An 18,997-nucleotide genomic window follows, 5' to 3' on the forward strand; every position below is an offset into this window, starting at 1 on the left:
GAGGGTTAGTGGGGGCAACCTTCCTCTGTTGATGCTGGAAGCCAGGTGTTCAAAAACTCGTGTATTGTGCTTTGTGCTGGAGAAGCATATGTGAGTATTTGCTAGGGAATGAGTCCTATTTCTAGATGTAAAACAGATATTCTCTCCCACCCCCTCCCTGCCAAAGAAACTATTTTTTTTTTTAAAGATTTATTTATTTGAAAGTCCAAGTTACACAGATTGGTCTTCCATCTACCGGTGCACTCAATTGGCCGCAACAGCCAGAGTTGCACCAATCCGGAACCAGGAGCCTCCTCCGGGTCTCCCATGTGGGTGCAAGGGCCCAAGTTCAGTCTCTACTGCCTTCTCAGGCCATAGCAGAGAGCCAGATTGGAAGTGGAACAGCCAGGACTTGAACTAGTGTCCGTATGGAATGCTGTTACTGCAGCTGGCGGCTTCACCTGCTACGCCACAGCACCGGCCTTGAGCCTTTTATTTAATGAATACAAATTTCATAAGTACAACTTTAGGAATATAGTGATTCTTGCCACCATGCCTGCCCTGCCACCCACACTCCCACCCCTTCTCTTCCCTCTCCCCTTCCCAGAACCATTCTCCATTAAGATTCATTTTCAGTTAACTTTACATGGTACAGAGTTGGTCTTCTGTGTACAAAGATTTCAACAGTTTGCACATACACGGAGAACAAATTTTACAATTAACTCATAATACAACTCATTAAGGACAGAGGTCCTACATGTATGACGTCAGTGATAACCCCAGGCTCTTGACATGAGCTGCCAAGGCTATGGAAGCCTTTTGAGTCCACAATCTCCACCAGTATTTAAACAAGGCCATAAGCAAAGTAGTTATTTTCCTCCCTTCAGAGAAAAGTACCTCCTTCTTTGATGGCCACTTCTTTCCACTGGGATCTCACTCAGAGATCCTTCATGTAGGACATTTTTTGCCACAGTGTCTTGGCTTTCCATGCCCTGAAGTGCTCTCATGGGCTTTTCAGCCAGACCAGGATGCTTTAAGGGCTGATTCTGAGGTCAGAGTGCTACTTAAATCAGTAAAACAAATATTCTTAACACCTTTAAAAACCATTTGTGATTGCCATTACAGGAAGGTGAGTTATTACAACTAGCCACCTTTCTTGAATGACAGAGGAAAGGGGGAAAAATGCCCAAAGCATCTGCCAACAGAAAGATAAGATTCAATAACTTTGTTTCTAGCCCTTCATAAACATTTTATTTTCTTCTGAAGTATTGGGCCTTAAACCCTTGCTTTCTACTACTGTCTGTCCAGTTACTTCTAGTTTTATGTGATGCCTTTCATCATATATATAGAGTTCCAATGCAACAACTTCTTTCTCTTTTTGCCTTTCAAATTAAAAAAAAGAAAAGAAAGAAATGTTTCTGCTGGTTCACTGCCCAGGTGCTTGTACAGCCACAGCTGGGCCAGTCCAAAGCCAGGGGCTCAAAACACAATCCAGGCTCCCATGTGGGTGACAAGAACCCAAGTATTTGAACCATCCCATGACGCCTCCCAGGTTGCGCACTATCAGGAAGTTGGAAGCCGAGCCAGTACTGCAACCCAGGCATGCATACGGAATGCAGACATATCAAACAGAGTCTTCACTACGGTGACAGACTCCCATCCCGCTGCCGTGTGTGTTTGTATGTTCTGTGTAGGTTTGCAGGTGATAGATTTCCCTCCTTTTGAACTTAAGCATTCAGTTTATTAACACCATTAAATTTTGGGCGCCGTACTTGACCAAGAAAACGAACATGGATCCTGACTAGGCAAGAGGTATTTAGAGGACACAGTGCAGTATGGGGGTCCAGCTGAGCTAGTCCGGGCCTTGGGTCATCTGTGAGGTTTTGGTTCACTTTTGCTGGACTGCAGACTTTCTCCTTTCCGCAGTCGTCATGTGCCTCAGATCCATAACTTTAGCTTCTCTTGGAATCGGTGTAAATTTCCACATTGATATGCTTTTTTCTTCTCTGTCTACCTAAGTTGTCATAAACTGAAGTTTTTCTTTTTCTTCCAATAGTGCTGTAAATTGCAATGAGTTGTTCTGTTTTCTTAACCTGTTTTTCCCGAAGTCCTGTTTTCCCCCACTAGATCACAAGGATCACATTCATGTCTCCTGGTCTTGCTGCTTACATCTCCACGTCGTAAGATAACCATGCTCAGAATGCATGTTGAATCCACCGTTCTGATGTGGGAGGACTCCTCCCGGAGGTCGGGCTGCTTTTTCACCCAGGGTCACTCTGCCAAGCTCTTGGCAGCCTGAGGCGTGTGCTCTGCAGGACAGCATGACAGAACACGCTCAGCACCTGCCGGCTGTGCAGTCGTGTCACCGCTGCTGCCACCACTCTGTACACTTTGCCCCTTGCCCCTCTTCTGTAGGCGCTGCAGGAACAAGGGGAGCACTCCAGGTGGCAGGCTTCCTACTTTGCCTCACTACTGCACATTTCTCTTTCCTTTCTAGAAAATGAAAATCTTGTAGAACAGCAGATAACAGAGGGAGTAACAGATTGTTTTCAAACCTTCTAACCCAACAAGTGTACAGTCATATGTCACTTAATGACAAGGATGTTTTCTGAAAAATGTTTTTAGACAAGTTCATGGTCATGTGAACATCCTAGGATGACTACAGCATCACCATGTGATTTAATCTGATGGAGACCTTTATCATGTATGCGATCTGTTGTTGACTGGAACAGTATGTGGTTCATGACCAATTGGCCATTGCTCTTCTTGCACTCTTTATTTTTAGCTTTGCTTTTTTAAGGAATCTTACGTTAATCTAATTTTGTTCACCTCATGAGCATGGCTTACATCAAATGAACCTAAACAGAGAAGTTTTTTTATATTTTTTCCAAATGTAAAGTGTCATTTCCATACATATTAATGCTTTCAGAACAAGGCTCAAAAGATACATAATGGATTCACAGGAAGAAAAAAATCAAAATAGCCTATGGGGAAATGTTCAGCCTTGTAATGTTAAAAAATTAGATTAGGAAAAAAAAATGAGATTGAAATAGTTTTAAAGAAACAATAGCCTGTGTTGGCAAGAGGGAGGGCGCCCAAGCTCCTACTGTGCAGGTGAAAGTGTTTGTGTGAACTTTCTGGAGAGACATTTAGGAATACATTTCTCATTGTCATAAATCCCTCACTTTGTGATATTAATGTCTGTTTCCAAGAAAAATTAGCATATATATGTATGTTCATTTTTGAAGTGTATGTGGAACAAAGTTAAAAATTATTAAATTTTAAAACTAAAACATAGGGACCGGTGCCGTGGCTCACTTGGTTAATCCTCCGCCTGCGGCGCCAGCATCCCATATGGGCGCCAGGTTCTAGTTGTGGTTGCTCCTCTTCCAGGCCAGCTCTCTGCTGTGGCCCGGGAGTGCAGTGGAGGATGGCCCAAGTGCTTGGGCCCTGCACCCGCATGGGAGACCAGGAAGAAACACCTGGCTCCCGGTTTCGGATCGGCACAGCGCCGGCAGTAGCGGCCATTTGGGGGGTGAACCAACGGAAGGAAGACCTTTCTGTCTTTCTCTCTCACTGTCTAACTCTGTCAAATAAAAAAAGAAAAAAACTAAAACATAAAATTCTAGAGGCAAAAATATACTCGAGCCCAGTGATTTATTTTTTAAATTTTAACTCTTACCCTAAGGAAATAATTATATTCAAATTGCTGTGCGCAAAACTCTTCAACATATATTAAGAAATAATGAAGAGTAACCCCAATCTGCAACACTAAGAATTGGATATATCAGGGTACTTCGGAAGGTTTATGGGAAATGAAATTAAGATTACCTTGGTACAAAAATGTGAAGTCCATGTAGTTTTTCATAACGTTATGAAGGAACGTTATGAAGACTCCTTGGAACCATAAGTGGTCCTTTCGAATGCCGTGAAGACCATTCATTGACACAGACTGGTGTGAGCAGTCTTGCTGAGGAAAAGCAGGAGATCAGGTGGCATGTGGACTGTGAGCCCCAGTGCCCCTGCCTGCTGTTAAAGTCTCTCCACGCCATATTGAAAATGGCTGTCAACGGGTGTTGGGTTTCATGTGACAATTTTTTTAATGATCTTTCATTTATTTTTTAAAGATTTTATTTTTTATTTATTTGAAAGAGTTAGGAGGAGAGAGATCTTCCATCTATATTGCTTCATTCCCCAAATGGCCTCAGCAGCTATAGCCAGGCCAGGCCGAAACCAGGGGCCTGGAGCTTCTTTTAGGTCTCCCTTGTGGGTGCAAGGACCCAAGGGCTTGGACCATGTTCCACTGCTTTCCCAGGAAGATTAACAGGGAGCTGGACTGGAAGGAGGCCAGCTGGCTCTTGAACCGGCCCCCCATGTGGGATGCCAGCATCACAGGCAGAGGCTTAACCTGCTTATACCACAACCCTGGCCCCTTACACATGACTTTTTAAAAATGGTCTATGCCTTTTAGATTTTCAGTATAGAGCATGCATTTTAAAATATAAATTTACTGGTTTTTCTCATTACAAATGTAAATGTTAATTATAGGTACTTGCAAAATTCTACCTTTCACTGCCGACCTGGTACTAAAAATGGGTTTTATGATTGAGTAATGGTATCATCTTCAAGTGAGAACCCACAGAAATTACCAACTTCTGGAGCAGTTCCCTTAAGAAGTGATTTTTTTTGTTTTCATTAGTATAAATTTGATCAGATTTTTTTTCTTTTAAATTTGTTTCATGGTATATGTGCTGAGAGCACTTTGACCATTTTTAAACAAATTTTATAGTTTAGCACAACCAATTGCAAGTAGTCTTTGATTTTGAGGTATGCTTTTAAGATGTGAATTTATTTCCTTTATAAGCACATTTCTGAAAAGGAATATTCCATAATCACACACTGGGGAGAACTTTATGACTTTCCAGGCTGGTATTGGGTGATAACGTGGCCTGCTGCTGTTGCCATTTTATAAACTTGTTGATGAGGAAGGACAGGAATTATTTTTAATACAACTTCTAAGTTTTTCCAGTCACTTAAAAGAGGTTAAGGTGCATTTGGGAAAGAGCTAGTACTAAGGGGTTCTGTTCTGTTTGATTTTGCTTCCTTAAGCAAACTGACTTTTAGGAAATGGAAATAGTCGGTGTTTGGTAATAACTAAAAGTTGAGAATTGATTTGGTGGATGTACCTGCTTCAGAGATATGACATGGTACTGTGGGGTGACAAACGTCTCCCTGTTCATGAGATGTTTACAGTCTGTTGAGAAGACCTGTCCCCTTCTGCTCACCTTTTACGACAGCTAGTTGTGTTGGGGGTCAGCTCCATGAAGGCAGTTTCTCCTGCAAACTTGAACTTGCATAGCACCTGGTGCAGGACAGGTGCCCAGTGAGCTCTGCTGCAAAGCTAGAGTCTGCAGCTTTGCCTCTGACAGGACCCTTACGCAGTGACTTTTCCCTACCAGTCATGAAGAACACCTTGATAAACAGTCCAGGGTGACAAAGAATTGGTTGTAGACCCTCCCTTACATACTTAGCACCTGCCTGCAATAGAAGACACAGGCACATACCTGCTTGGAACCCTTCCGCTTTCTTGCCAGAAAAGCTCTTTTGTGCAACCTTTGGAAAAGAAGGTCGAAGTTTTACAAGTTAAAATGTGTGTGTGGGGGGGGGGTGTTAGACTCTGTGTTTTAGTTAAAAACCAGCTAACCCATTGTCTGCTGGATGAAGCTTTATTTTATTGCTTTTGGTATTTTTTAGTTTTTTCCCTGGTGTTTTTTCTTTTCCTTATTTTCTTTTAATTCCTGTGTTTAACTTTTATTCATATTCTAATTTTTTTTTACTTTGAGAGTAACTTTAGAGGTGAGCATTTTTCTAAATATTCATCATATTTAGTTTTTATACTTGTCTGAAGTACGTGGTTTATTAACAGTTTGTGCATGTGTTGGGACAGCAGATGGTAAGGGAGCAGCAGAATGAGCTTGGTTCATTAAGAGCATTGCCTCGCACTTTCCTCATAGGGCCCCTTTGGGCTCATTCTGTAGGAAGAAACCACTCCCAGTAATTCAAGAATACATCTGTTTCAAAGTCCTCCTGTGGACGAGGGTGAGTCTCTCCTTCCAGATGGCGCACTTGAATTATTAGAATGGTACTTTGCCCCCAACCTTTTTTTTGAGACAGAGTGAGTTCCCATCTGCTGGTTCGTTCCCCAAGTAGCACAATGGCTGGGGGTTGGCCAGTTTGAGCCAGGAGTTCAGAATTCAGTCCAGGTCTTGCATGTTAATGGCAAGGACCCAACTACTTGAGCCATCACCTTCGGCCTCTCAAGGTGTGTGTGTGGGAAGATGGAATTGGGAGAGCCTGGACTCAAACCTAGCCACCCAACTATAGGATGTGGACATCCCAGCTAGCATCTTAACTGATAAATTAAACACGGGCCCCCTGAATGGTGCTCTTCCCTCGGGCCTCACACCAGCGAGACGTGAGCAAGTGCTGGGGCCTTTGGCCAAATTTCTGTTAGTTACTCAGGTACATTAACAATCTGCTTTTTCCTTTGCTGCAAACATTTCCCCACGCAATTACTTGATTAAAGCTAAGAAAAATAACTGGCAGTGAAGGTAGTGTGAATCTCCTGAATCAGCCTGGATTCAGGTTGATCCTGTTGTCAGGATGTCTTACTACCCTGTGAGGACTGCCTCCTTGGAGTGCCTTTCACCTGCTAGGTGACCGTGTGTATGTCTTCTTTTGTGAAGTCTCCAACTCTTTGACCACCACCTTTTCCACTTATGGAATACTTTACTTATTTTGTTGTAGGGGATTTTATTTATAAATGTCTTAAATATCAGTGTTTTACCAGATATATTTTGCTAATATTTTCTGAAAGTTTGAAGCTTGTTAATCATTTTCTTAATGGCATATCTGGGTGAGTAGATGTTTTTTATTTTGAGGAAACCTAATTTATTTTTCTTTCTTACTATCACTGCTTCCTGTGACCTAACAAGTCTTTGCCTAAGTCGCAAAGATATTCTGCATTTTTCTCTTAAAGCTTTATGATTTGGGTTTTCACTTTTAGATCCTGTGATCCATCTGGAGTTAGCTTTTATGGAGGCAGGGAATGAGGTAGGGCTTGAACTTACTTTTCCTATACCTGTCTATTCCGTTATTCCAGCATCATAGCTTGCCCCAGTGGGTTACCTTAGTGCCTTTGTTAAATGACAATAGAAGCATGGTTCTGCTTCTAGGATTCTGCTTAATATGCTGATCTTTACGGAATGAAAAATTTTACTTTTTGGGTTTTTTTGCAACTATATTCATTTGGGATATTGGTTATGTTTTCATTTTTTGTAATGTCTTAATTTTCTTTCTTGAAAATTGGCATGTAGTTTCTCCGTGGATTTTCTTTTAGTTTTTTTATTTATTTGAGAAGTAGAGTTACAGAGAAAGGGAGAAATGGAGAGAAAGGTGTCTTGATTACTGTGGCATTGTGAAAACTCGAAGATAGTGTGAATCTTGCAACTTTGTTCTCTTTTCCTCTAATTTTATCACGATTCTTTGCGTTTTTCTGTACATTTATATTTAGCCTGCACATTTCTACTCTGAAAGTTGTGGAGTATGATTGTAATTGCATTGAATTTTTATAAAAAATAACAGCCTTATTGAAATATAATTCACATGGCATACAATATACCTGCTTAAAATATAAATTTCAGTAGTAGTTAGTGTATTTGCAAATGCATCTGACCATCCACAATTTTAGAATATTTTCATCTCACAAAGAAGCCTGTACCTCTTAGCTACCATTCTTTTTCTTTTCTATTCCCTACTAATCTACTTTCCATCTCTATAACTGTGTCTGTTTTGAAATGTTCATGTAAGTGTCATATCATATGTGGTGTTATGAACTGAATTGTGCCCCTCAGCTCATGTGTTGAGTCGCCAGTCCCCAGTGTGATGATGGGATTTGGAAGTGGGCCCTTTGGATTCTCAGTTGAGGTTAAATGAGGTCATACAGTAGAAGCTTACACTGGTAAGATTTATAGGAAGAGAAAGAGACATCAGAGGGTGCACATAAAGGGAAAGCCATGTGGGGACAAGAGGGCGACTGCAAGCCAGGCAAGTCTTCACCAGAAATTAACTCCGACACCACCTTGCTCATGGACTTCTAGCCTCCAAAATTGAGGAAATAAGTTCAATTTTTAAGCCATCCATCTGTGTTCTTTTGTCACAGCAGTCTGAGCAGACTAATACATGTGGTCTCTTGTGACTGCCTTTCTACTTAGCACTTGGCATAGCATTTTCAAACTTTGTCCATGTGTAGCATATATTAATACTTAATTCATTTTTATGGTCCAGTAATCCCTCTTATGGATATGACACATTTTGTCTATCCAGTCATCTGTTGATTAACATTTGGATTATTTCCACCTTGTGACCACTACACATAATGTTGCCATAAGCATTTGTGTCCAAGTTTCTTTGTGGACATAGATTTTTACTTCTCTTAATAATTAGTGTAGTTTCTGGGTCGGATGATGGCTCTGTTTAGCTGTTTGCGGAATTGCCAGATTATTTTCCAAAGTGGCTACATCACTTTTTACCTCCCCACCAGTAGGATATGAAGCTCCCAGTTTCTCCACATCCTAGCTGACAGTTGTTGTATAACTTAGGATTCTAGCCATCCTGGTGTGAAGTAATATCTCACTGCGGTTTTGGTTTGTATTTCTCTATTGACTAAGCATCTTTTGATGTGTTCCTTGGCCATCTGTATATCTTCCTTGGAGAGATGATTTTGTCCACCTTTTAACGGGGTCATTTTTTTTTTTTTAAGTTATTGAGTTGTAAGAGTTCTTTATATATTGTAGATACAAATTCCTTATCAGATATATGACTTAGAAATATTTTCTTCAATTCTACATGGGTTGTCTTTTCACTTTCTTGATGGTGTTCTTTAAACACACACACACTGTTTTCTTTTATTTGAAAGGCTGACTGACAGAGAAAGAGATCTTCCATCCACTGGTTCACTCTCCAGATGGCTGCAACAGCCATGGCTGGGTCATGCGGAAGCCAGGAGCCAGGATTTCCCTCCTGGTCTCCCCATGTGGGTGACAAGGCCCAAGTACTTGGGCCATCCTCTGCTGGTTTCCCAGGCACATGGGCAGGGAGCTGGATCAGAAGTGGAGCAGCTGGGATTCAAACCACTACTCTAATATAAAATGCTGGCATTACAGGCAGCATCTTAACCCTCTGTGTCACAGTACGGGCCCTCAGAATTTAAGTTTGAACAAGTCTAATTTACTTTTTTCCTTTGGCTATTTATACTTTTGGTGTAATTTGAAGAGTCCCTTGTCAATTCTGAGGTTCCAGAGGCATGCCTTCTTCCAAGAATTCTATGGTTTCAGCTTTTTAAATTTAAGTCTTTGATCTATAGAGTTAACAGGTATCTGACAATATTTTTGTGTGTAGCTGTCCTGTTGTCCCAGTATCATTTGTTGAAAATCCCATTTTTTTGTCAATTGAATACTCTTGGCACCCTTGTCAAAAATCAGTTGTCCACAGACACGTGGGTTTATTTCTGGATTCTTAGTCCTTTTCCATTGATTTATGTCCGTACCTCACTGTCTTAATCACTGTAGTTTTGTAGTGAGTTCTGAGTTCCTGACATGTGAATCCTATAACCTGTTTATTGCCAAGTTTGTTTGGGGCATTTAAGGACCTCTGGAAATTTCATAGGAATTTCAGAATCACTTTGTCAGTTCCTGTAAAGAAGCTAATTGCAATTCTGATAAGGATTGTATTGAATCCGTAGATCAACTGGGGGAAATTTGCCAGTCTAACAATACTAAATCAATCCACCTTTCTGATACAAATAATTGAAGGCATATATTTGCTTGTAAGGATTTTTAGCTTCGGTCCACCAATTTTAATATGCTGTGTTTTCAGTTTCTTTGGTTCAAAATATTTTATAATTTTCCTTTTTTGTCTCTTTGACCCTTGAGTTACATTGAGATGTGTTGTTTAATATAAAAATATTTGGAGTTTTCTGGCTAGTTCATTGTTGCTGATTCCTAACTGTAATTCCATTTTGGTCTCAGAACAAATCTCTGCCCTTTCAAATGTATGGTGGCTTTTTCAGTGGCCTATCTTGGTGAATGTACTACGTATTCTTGAAAAGTAGGTGCCGTCTTCAGTTGATTAGGTTTGGACAACGTTTTGTTGGAGCGGAATCACATCAGCTTCTGGGAGATAATTTTGCACATCTTTGCCCAACTGCCTGTTCATAAATGTCCTGTTGGTAGCTTGCAGTCTGCCACAGTGAGACTTGGGTCTGTAAGTCAGGGTTTTTTTTTTTTTGTTTGTTGTTGTTATTGGTTTTTTTGTTTTGTTTTGTTTGTTTGTTTGTTTTGCCACCTCTAGTCTGTTTTTCTTTCAGGGAGCCGGTTTCTCAGCGTGCCGCTGAGTATAGAATGCCATGACTGTTCATTAAGTGAAGGTTAATGATGGTGTTATCAGATAATCAATGTCTTGAGTGATCCCCCCCTTTCATCTTTGCAGAGAAATGTTGAAAATCTCAATCTGATTGTGAAATTATGTCCTCCTTTTAGTATTGTCACATTTTGTTTCATGAATTTTGAAGCTCTGTTTTTAAGAAAATAAACACTTAATGATTGTTTAATAAATTGACATTTCTGTTATATTGGAATGTCCTCCTATGACTGGTAACGTTTTGTTGTCTTACAGTTAGAGCCTTCTTGGTATCTGCATTCATTTACTTTCAGCCTGTGTATGTGTTTATATTTAAATTGTGTTTCATATCATTAGATGGCCATAGTCTTGTTGGTCCATGCTGACCATCTGTACCTTTGATTATGATTGTAGCCCATTAACATTTATTATATTAATAGGTGGGTTTTAAGGCTATCATTTCTTTTTCCTCTTAAAGCTTTTTGTTTTTTGCCTTCATCTCTTTTAGGTTATATGAAATTGTGTAGAATTCTGTTTTAGTGTATCTATTGACTTTTAGCTTTAGCTCACTCTGCAGAATGACTGTATGCGAGAGCGTGAGATTGCTCTAGGGATTATAACATACAATCACACATCACTTAAGATAACAGTCTGAGAAATGTGTCATTAGACAGTTTCATCGTTGCACCAGCATAGATGCCTCAATATCATAGGTGATAGGGTTTATGGGACTGCTGTCTTGTATGCAGCCCATTGTTAACATGGTGCACACCTGGACACCATTTTTTCCTTTCTTAACTTACTACTTAGAGTCCTTATTGTATAACGTCACAGGAAATATAGCAACATTTTAGTTGTATAAAGGTAGTTCACAAAGTTCATGGAAAACAATGAAAAAATAAGTTTATTTAGTTACAAAAATCCTGAAATCCATGTATACCAGAGGTCTTAAAAGAGTTTATGGAAAAATAGGTATTTTGAAGAAAGTGGATAAATTTAAAAATTTTCTTGCACCAAAATAAACTTACCTTTCAGTTTCACTTTGCATGAACTTTTTGAAATGCCCTCGTATAGATCTATTTACTACTACATCCCTCTCTTTACTTGTATATGTTTTAAAACTTACCAAAAAAAAATCAAAAAAGTCAGTGTTACAAATTTTTGTGTGAAACTATCCTTTGTATTTTAAAAATTTAAGAACAGTCTCGGTGTACACCCAGATCTTTCTGATACTCTCCATTCCTTTCTCCTACAGATGTAGGGTTCTGTGTGGTGTCAGTTCCCTCCAGCCTGAAGAGCAGGTCTGGCCTGTGTGAGTTCCCTTAGTTGTTTTATCTGAAAAAAATGTTTATTTTTGCCTTAATTTTTAAAGGATGTTTTCACTGGATTTAGAGTTTTGGATTTATAAGGTTTTTTTTTTTTTCTTCAAGCATTTAAAGATGTTATTCTACTGACCTTTATAGTTTTTGAGTAGTTAGTGATCATTTGAATTCTTTTCTTAGATTTTACATGGAATTATTTCCTGTCTGCTTTAGCCCCTCTAATGTCCAGTTGCTCTTTTTTCTCTCTAGATTTAATCATATCTGTTTGTGTGTCCTAGAATGTGTGACTCTAGCCTCCATTTTGCTGTCAAAGCCATCCAATAAATAATTTATTCTAAATTTTGTGTATTTCAGTTCTAGAATTTTTAGTTGTGTGTTTTTTTTTGTTTTTTTTTTGTTTTTTGTTTTTTTTTTGTTTTTTGACAGGCAGAGTGGATAGTGAGAGAGAGAGAGAGACAAAGGTCTTCCTTTTTGCTGTTGGTTCACCCTCCAATGGCCGCTGGGGCCGGCTCATCGCCCTGATCTGAAGGCAGGAGCCAGGTGCTTCTCCTGGTCTCCCACGTGGGTGCAGGGCCCAAGCACTTTGGGCCATCCTCCACTGCCTTCCCGGGCTATAGCAGAGAGCTGGCCTGGAAGAGGGGCAACCGGGATAGAATCCGGCGCCCCAACCGGGACTAGAACCCGGTGTGCCGGCGCCGCAAGGCGGGGGATTAGCCTGTTAAGCCACAGCACCGGCCTAGAATTTTTAGTTTTTGTTTAGTTCTTTTACCTGATTTCTATTTTTTGCTGCAGTTAATTTTCATTTATTGTGAACTTATCTTTTATATCCTTGAGTTGTTTTAAAATCCTGGTCTCCTAATTCCAGCATTTGGGTCAACACCACGTGATCTGTTGATTGTCTCTTCCTGTTCAGAGTAGATCTTATTTTTCTGTTTCAGAATCCGGCGCCCGACCAGGACTAGAACCCAGGGTGCTGGCGCCACAGGTGGATGATTAGCCTAGTGAGCCATGGCACCAGCCATGCTGTTACCTTTCTTCCAAGGCTAGGCTACCCTTCAGTGTAGGCTGCCTTTTGGTGTGTTTTTGGTATCCAAGGCTAGTTGTTTCTAGGAGTTTATAGTTATTTGCCAGGAACAGATTTAAATACTTTGATATGAGAATCAGAACCATGGTTTAAGTATAGCTAAAGTTGCAAAGGTGACCCTTATGATAAAGATTTGACTGGAGGTAGAGGGTAGAGACAAGATATATTTTCTGTTAGCAGAAATTCAGTAACTTATGCAAACATTGATAAGTCAAAAAAAAAAAAAAACCCACAGGCATATGATTTAAAGCTGTGTACCTATCTACCTGAAAAAGAACTGAGTCCAGAAATCATTAGCAATGGTTGTTGCTACAAGTAGGAAGGGGTGAATCGTAGCATTCACTTTATTCTTTTTGTTGCATTATTTTATCTCTTTAACTAGATATAAGCCAATAGAAGAAAACCTGAACTGTAGTAAACAAGAAATGTATCCATTATTATACACTGCTTTCCATGACTGGATAATAGTGAGGGATGATGCTAGTGTTGGAATGAATGTAGAGTTTAACTTTGAACAAAAACTTTAAAATGGCTTTTAGAGATTTCCTTTCCATCAAAATTATGCCTTTCAGTCTGTTCTGTTGGACCCTTTGCATGTCCCTTGGAGGAGAAAGACGTGGTGGGGAGAAGGGAGTGTCTGTGCCCTGGACTTTGCTCCCCAAGAGCACCAGGTGGGAAAGGAGGATTCTGTGGCCAGTTCTTGAGGACTCGAAGCTCTGCTCTCCAGAAGGAACTGCTATCTGTGTCTGAACACACCCAGCCTTTTATCTACGTGGGCAAAGGGACATGATCGCCTTTTCAAATAAAAAAAAATCTCAGAGGAGGAGGGACGGAGAGATCTTCCATCTGCTGATTTAGTCCCCAAATGGCCATAACCACCAGGGCTGGGCTGGAGCCAGGAGCTTGTTCGGGTCTCCCAGGTGTGTAACCTCTACTGGCTTTCCCAGGCGCATTAGTAGGGAGCTGGATCGGAAGTGGAGCAGCTGGGACTCAAACCAGCACCCATATGAGATGCCAGCACCACAGGCTGCAGCTTAACCCAGCTGTGCCACAGCGCTGGCCTAGGAGCACTGTCCTTTTTAACAACATTTCCAACATGGTCTGTGGTTATACCGCACGGTGCATTGATTGAGGCACATGCTAGAGTCCGTGGCACAGCACAGTAGCTGGCCCAGTATTGGTAATAATCATAACACAGTTGTCATTATCTGTCCCAGTACACACTAGAGTGCAACCTTGTTCTTTCTGTTAGCAAACCGTATAAGAAATACTTGAACAATCTGCCCTGGAAGGAAAAAACATTAAAAATTTGCTAATGTGGAAGGAAGAGATTAGAAGAAAATCCTGTGATCCATTTCAGACCACTACTGAAAAGTGCTCGCACACTTAGTGGCTCAGAGGGCAAACAGACACCTTTAACAAGTCAGTGATTCAGAGAATCAGACTCCCTGCAAAAACATTTTAGCAAGATCTTAATCACGTTGCCTTTTCCTTATGTATGTCCTTGTGAGAATGTTATAATGAATCTGTTTAAGTCTGAAACCGCTAATCTTTCAGTAAATAAAAGTAAAAATTCCGCCTGATAGGAATGCATATGTCATTAACTGGCAGTATTTTCTGGTCTTACTGGTCCTTAAAAGCAAAGGTTGGTATATTAGTGGGAGCTTGAAAAATACATTTCAGTCTTTTTAACTGCTGTGTATTCTGTGATGTTGTTAGAAGCTGTGAACTGTGTACACAGGTGAATCCTGCCAGTGGATGTAGCTAATTCTGTTAGATTGTTAGATGTTTTTGTCATTATGAGCAGTATTAGCTAAGTCTTGTGTGCTTCGGCGATGGTTTCTCTATGATAAAGGCTCTAACTGTACTCCAGGAACGTTGTGATCGTGTATGCTGTCAGACCTTCAGTGTACAGAAGCTCCTGTTTTCCTGCACTTAGCTACCGTTGGGGTCACTTGTTTTGTTTTTAAGATTTATTTTATTTGAAAGGCAGAGTTAGAGATCGAGCTTCCATCTGCTGCTTCACTCCCCAAGTGGCCACCACGGCTAGGGCTGAGCCGATCCAGAGCCAGGAGCTTCTTCTGGGGTCTCGCACCTGGGTGCAGGGACCCAAGCATTTGGGCCATCTTCCTCTGCTTTCCCAGGCACATTAATAGGGAGCTGGGTTGGAAGTGGAGCAGCCGGGACTTGAACCAGCACCCATGTAGGATGCCAGCACTGCGGCTATGCCACGGCACCAGCCCCTAATGGTTTTTTAAAAGCCTTTATTAACTTAATAGCTGGAAAGTAATATTACCAGGAAACAGAAGTCAGACTGAAACTAGGTAAGCTAAGTAGTCCTGGAACCAATTCTCTAGAACTGGTTGCTGGGTCAATTATACAGCAAAATATAAATGTTTGGCTGGCTTGGCACAACGAAGGCACTGACAGTTATGAGCCACTGGGTGGCAGCATGAGGATTTTGGCAGGATACAAAGTCTTGGGCCTAGTGAGAAGGGGGCTGGAAGTTGATGTTGCCATGGAAATCTAGAAGACTGGGAAACCCAAATAGTCTTTAGTGAAAAGGTAAACTGAAAAAATAGTAATACTCATGACCTGCTCTCCCAGGGGGGGCAACTAGGAAAGTATCAACGCTGAGTTCTAGGTGTGAAAAGGCTAGGGAGAGTCTTTTTGGAGACTGTCACCTCATCATGTTTAGGGTTTGAGTTGTTTTATCAGCTTATTTGAGGATTTCCCCAAATAATTAATGTGGAAGTCCCACCACAAATGAGCTCAAGTTAGAAAGCACAGGAGAGGCCACCGTGAAAAGGTCAACATGAAAGTTATGAATCGGGTAAAAATGATGGTTCATACGTTGTAGGCGCCACAGGCCATGAGCTAGTAGTTGCTAAGTTAGTGGAGAAGTAAAGCAAAGAAGTGGAGGTAGAGATCATATGGTGGAAGAGCTGTTATCTGAATCTGAAGTCTTCAGTTTCATGGAAAGTAAGTGTCATCTTTTAATTCCATTTTTCCAATATGGGCACCAGTTCAAGTCCTGGCTGCTCCACTTACGATCCAACGCCTTGCTGGTGGGCCTGGGAAAGCAGCAGCAGATGGCCCAAGTGCATGGTCCCCTGCACCCATGTGAGAGACCCAGAAGAAGCTCTTAGTCCCTGGCTTTGGATCGGGCCAGCTCCATTGCAGCCATTTGTTTAGTGAACCAGAAAATGGAAGAGCTCTCCCTCTGTCTCTCCTTCTCTGTTAACTCTGCTTCTCAAATAAATAAATAAATCTAAGAATAAAGATTTACTTGAAAGGCAGAGTTACAGAGACAAAGAGGCAGAGAAAAATCTTCACTCCCCAAATGGCTGCAATGGTCAGGGCTGGGCCAGACCAAAGCCAAGAGCTTTGGTCCATCACATGTGCCCAGGGACCCAAGTACTTGAGCCATCTTCCACTGCCTTCCCAGGCATGTTAACAGGGAGCTGGATCAGAAGTGGAGCAGCTGGGACTTGAACCTGCACTCATATGGGATGCTGGTATTGCAGATAGTGGTTTAACCCTCTGTCACAAAGCCAACCCCAAGAGATGGATTTTCACAATAAATTAACTGCAAATCCAAAGGACAACTCAGTTTTGCTTTCTTTTTAGTATGTGGTACAAATACTTGCTTACCTTTTTAAAATGAAGTGTTAAGGCAATAATTATATACCATAAAATGTACAGATCTTAAGTGTATGGCTTGAAGTTTTTTTTTTTTTTTTTTAAGATTTATTTATTTATTTGAAAGTTGGAGTTACACAGAAGAGAGGCAGAGAGAGAGGTCTTCCGTCCGATGGTTCACTCCCCAATTGGCCGCAACAGCCAGAGCTGCTTCGATCAGAAGCCAGGAGCCAGGAACTTCTCTGGGTCTCCCATGTGAGTGCAGGGGCCCAAGGACTTAGGCCATCTTCCGCTGCTTTTTCAGGCCATGGCAGAGAGCTGGATTGGAAGTGGAGCAGCCAGGTCTCGAACCAGCGCTCATATGGGATGCCAGCACTTTAGGCCAGGGTGTTAACCCACTGTGCCACAGCGTCAGCCCCGGTTTGAAGTTTTTAACACATACTCATGTAAACAATACCCTAATCAAGACACAGAAGGTTGCCTCAAGAGCCTTTTGTTTTTTAGTTTTCAAATCAAAAGAAAGAACTTTTCTGAATTTTGTCACCACCTTATTTTTACCTGTTATAGGAGTTTATAAAAATGGAATCATATGTCTGGCTTTACACATTCACTGTGTTTTTGAGATTCATTCATGGTGTGTATATCAGTTCATTGTTTAAACTACTGAGTAGCATTCTATGAATATACCCCAATTTGCATAAGAAATTGCCATGCTGTTTGCTGAAGTTGTACCATTTTGCCCTCCCATCATTAATGTCTTAGCAAGCTTTTTTTAACAGTGAAGCATATGAGTGGGTAGTATACAGAAGAGAAAGTGAAAATGATAAATTTCTAAGATGCTTAGTCCCACCATAATTAAGGAATGTGTACTGACCCCGTGGTGACACACGGTACACATGCGTGAGTGAGGCTGTGGGTGGTGAAGGCCCGTGCACGGCTGGGACCGCACAGCCACTGGCAGAGCACCTCTCCTGTCGTCCAGTGACCCGGAACTGCATGTACACACGGCAGTAGGCTGTTACATGAGGGCTGCAGGAAGTGAAGCTTGCTTTGTAAATGCCCCGAATCTGCCTGCTGGAATGATCCTTAGCAGGGTTCGTCGACAGGAGAATGCATAAGTTGTTGGAGGTATCTGCTGTAGAGGATATTACATACAGCTGTAGATTGCTCTCGTGATATCATGGGACAATTTGTGTCAAATGAAAGCATAAAGCACACAGGAGAATGTGTTGCCTGTATCCTTATCTAGTAAAATAAGAATGGTCGTAGAAATGTCACATACCACATGGTGGAGGTGCTCAGGGTAAAGAAGAGGGGTGGGCCCGGGGGAGAGCGTAGTGTTTGTTTTAATTTGCAATAGTGCATTTCCTAAAAAGTTGAGGTGGGCTGTAGGTGGCATATAAGACAAGTGTAGGAATGCAGGAAGATTCGTCAAATCTGGGCCACGAGGTAGTCCCTTATCATAATCTGTGATTCTCTTAGAGTGGAAACATTTAATGAAACAATTCATTATCTTAACACATAGTTCTTTGATTACTATTGAGGGTTTGGATATTTTATTAGGTTTTCAGCTATTAATAAAAATTTCTTTGGGATTTTTTTCTGTCAGTGTATTTTACCTGTGTTTCTCTAGCAATCCATTTTTATATTGTTGTACCTGAATTTACTGCAGATAGTGGCCTTTTGTTTACAGTGTTTTTTGGTGTACATAAATTAAAAATTTCAGAGTAATTGTATGCCTTTGCTTATTAGGAAAGGCTTCCCTAACTTGAACAGGTAAGTGTTCCTGTATTCCTGTGTGTCGTCTTAGCTTTCTGGTTTTCATTTCTTTTCTTTCTTTCTTTTTTTTTTTTTTTAATTGATTTATTTATTTGAAAGGCAGACTTACAGAGAGGTAGAGCCAGAGAAAGAGAGGTCTTCCATCTGCTGGCTCACTCCTGATTGACCACAACAGCTGGAACTGGGTTGATCTAAAACCAGGAGCTTCCTCCAGATCTCCCACGCAGGTGCAGGGGCCCAAGGACTTGGGCCATCTTCCACTGCCCTCCCAGGATATAGCAGAGAGCTGGATCCGAAGTGGAGCAGCCAGGACTCAAACCAGTGCCCAAATGGGATGCACTTCAGGCGGTGGCCTTACCCGCTACGCCACAGTGCTGGCACCCCTATAGTTTCCATTTCTTAATCCATGTGTAATGTGTTTTGAAATATCTTTACCTAATTCTACAATTTGTTTATTAAATCATCTTTTGCCTGCTGACTTGAGATCTTTATATAATAAATTTCTAAATGTACCTAAATATTGGTTTTGTTGCTTCTTACTCTATTTTCTGGATCATTCTTTCCGAGTCAGGGTCATGGGCTTTCTGTGAATTTTATCCAGCTAGTGTTTGCAGATACGCTCATGGGATGTAAACGTTGAAATAAAACGCAGGCATTCTTTGCCTCACCCATCCCTGTCCCCGTCCCTCTCTGCTCCTGTGAGATGCAGCTGCATTTCTCAGTAGTACACGCA

General features: G+C 41.1%; 1 protein-coding gene across 2 annotated transcripts in view; it reads left to right on the forward strand.

Annotated features, from left to right (window-relative positions):
- Positions 1–18,997, forward strand: part of CUL1 (cullin 1) — a 107,496-nt gene that overhangs the window by 46,553 nt on the left and 41,946 nt on the right. The window lies entirely within an intron of this gene.

The sequence above is a fragment of the Lepus europaeus genome, chromosome 1, assembly GCF_033115175.1.
Source record: "Lepus europaeus isolate LE1 chromosome 1, mLepTim1.pri, whole genome shotgun sequence".
NCBI lineage: Eukaryota > Metazoa > Chordata > Mammalia > Lagomorpha > Leporidae > Lepus > Lepus europaeus.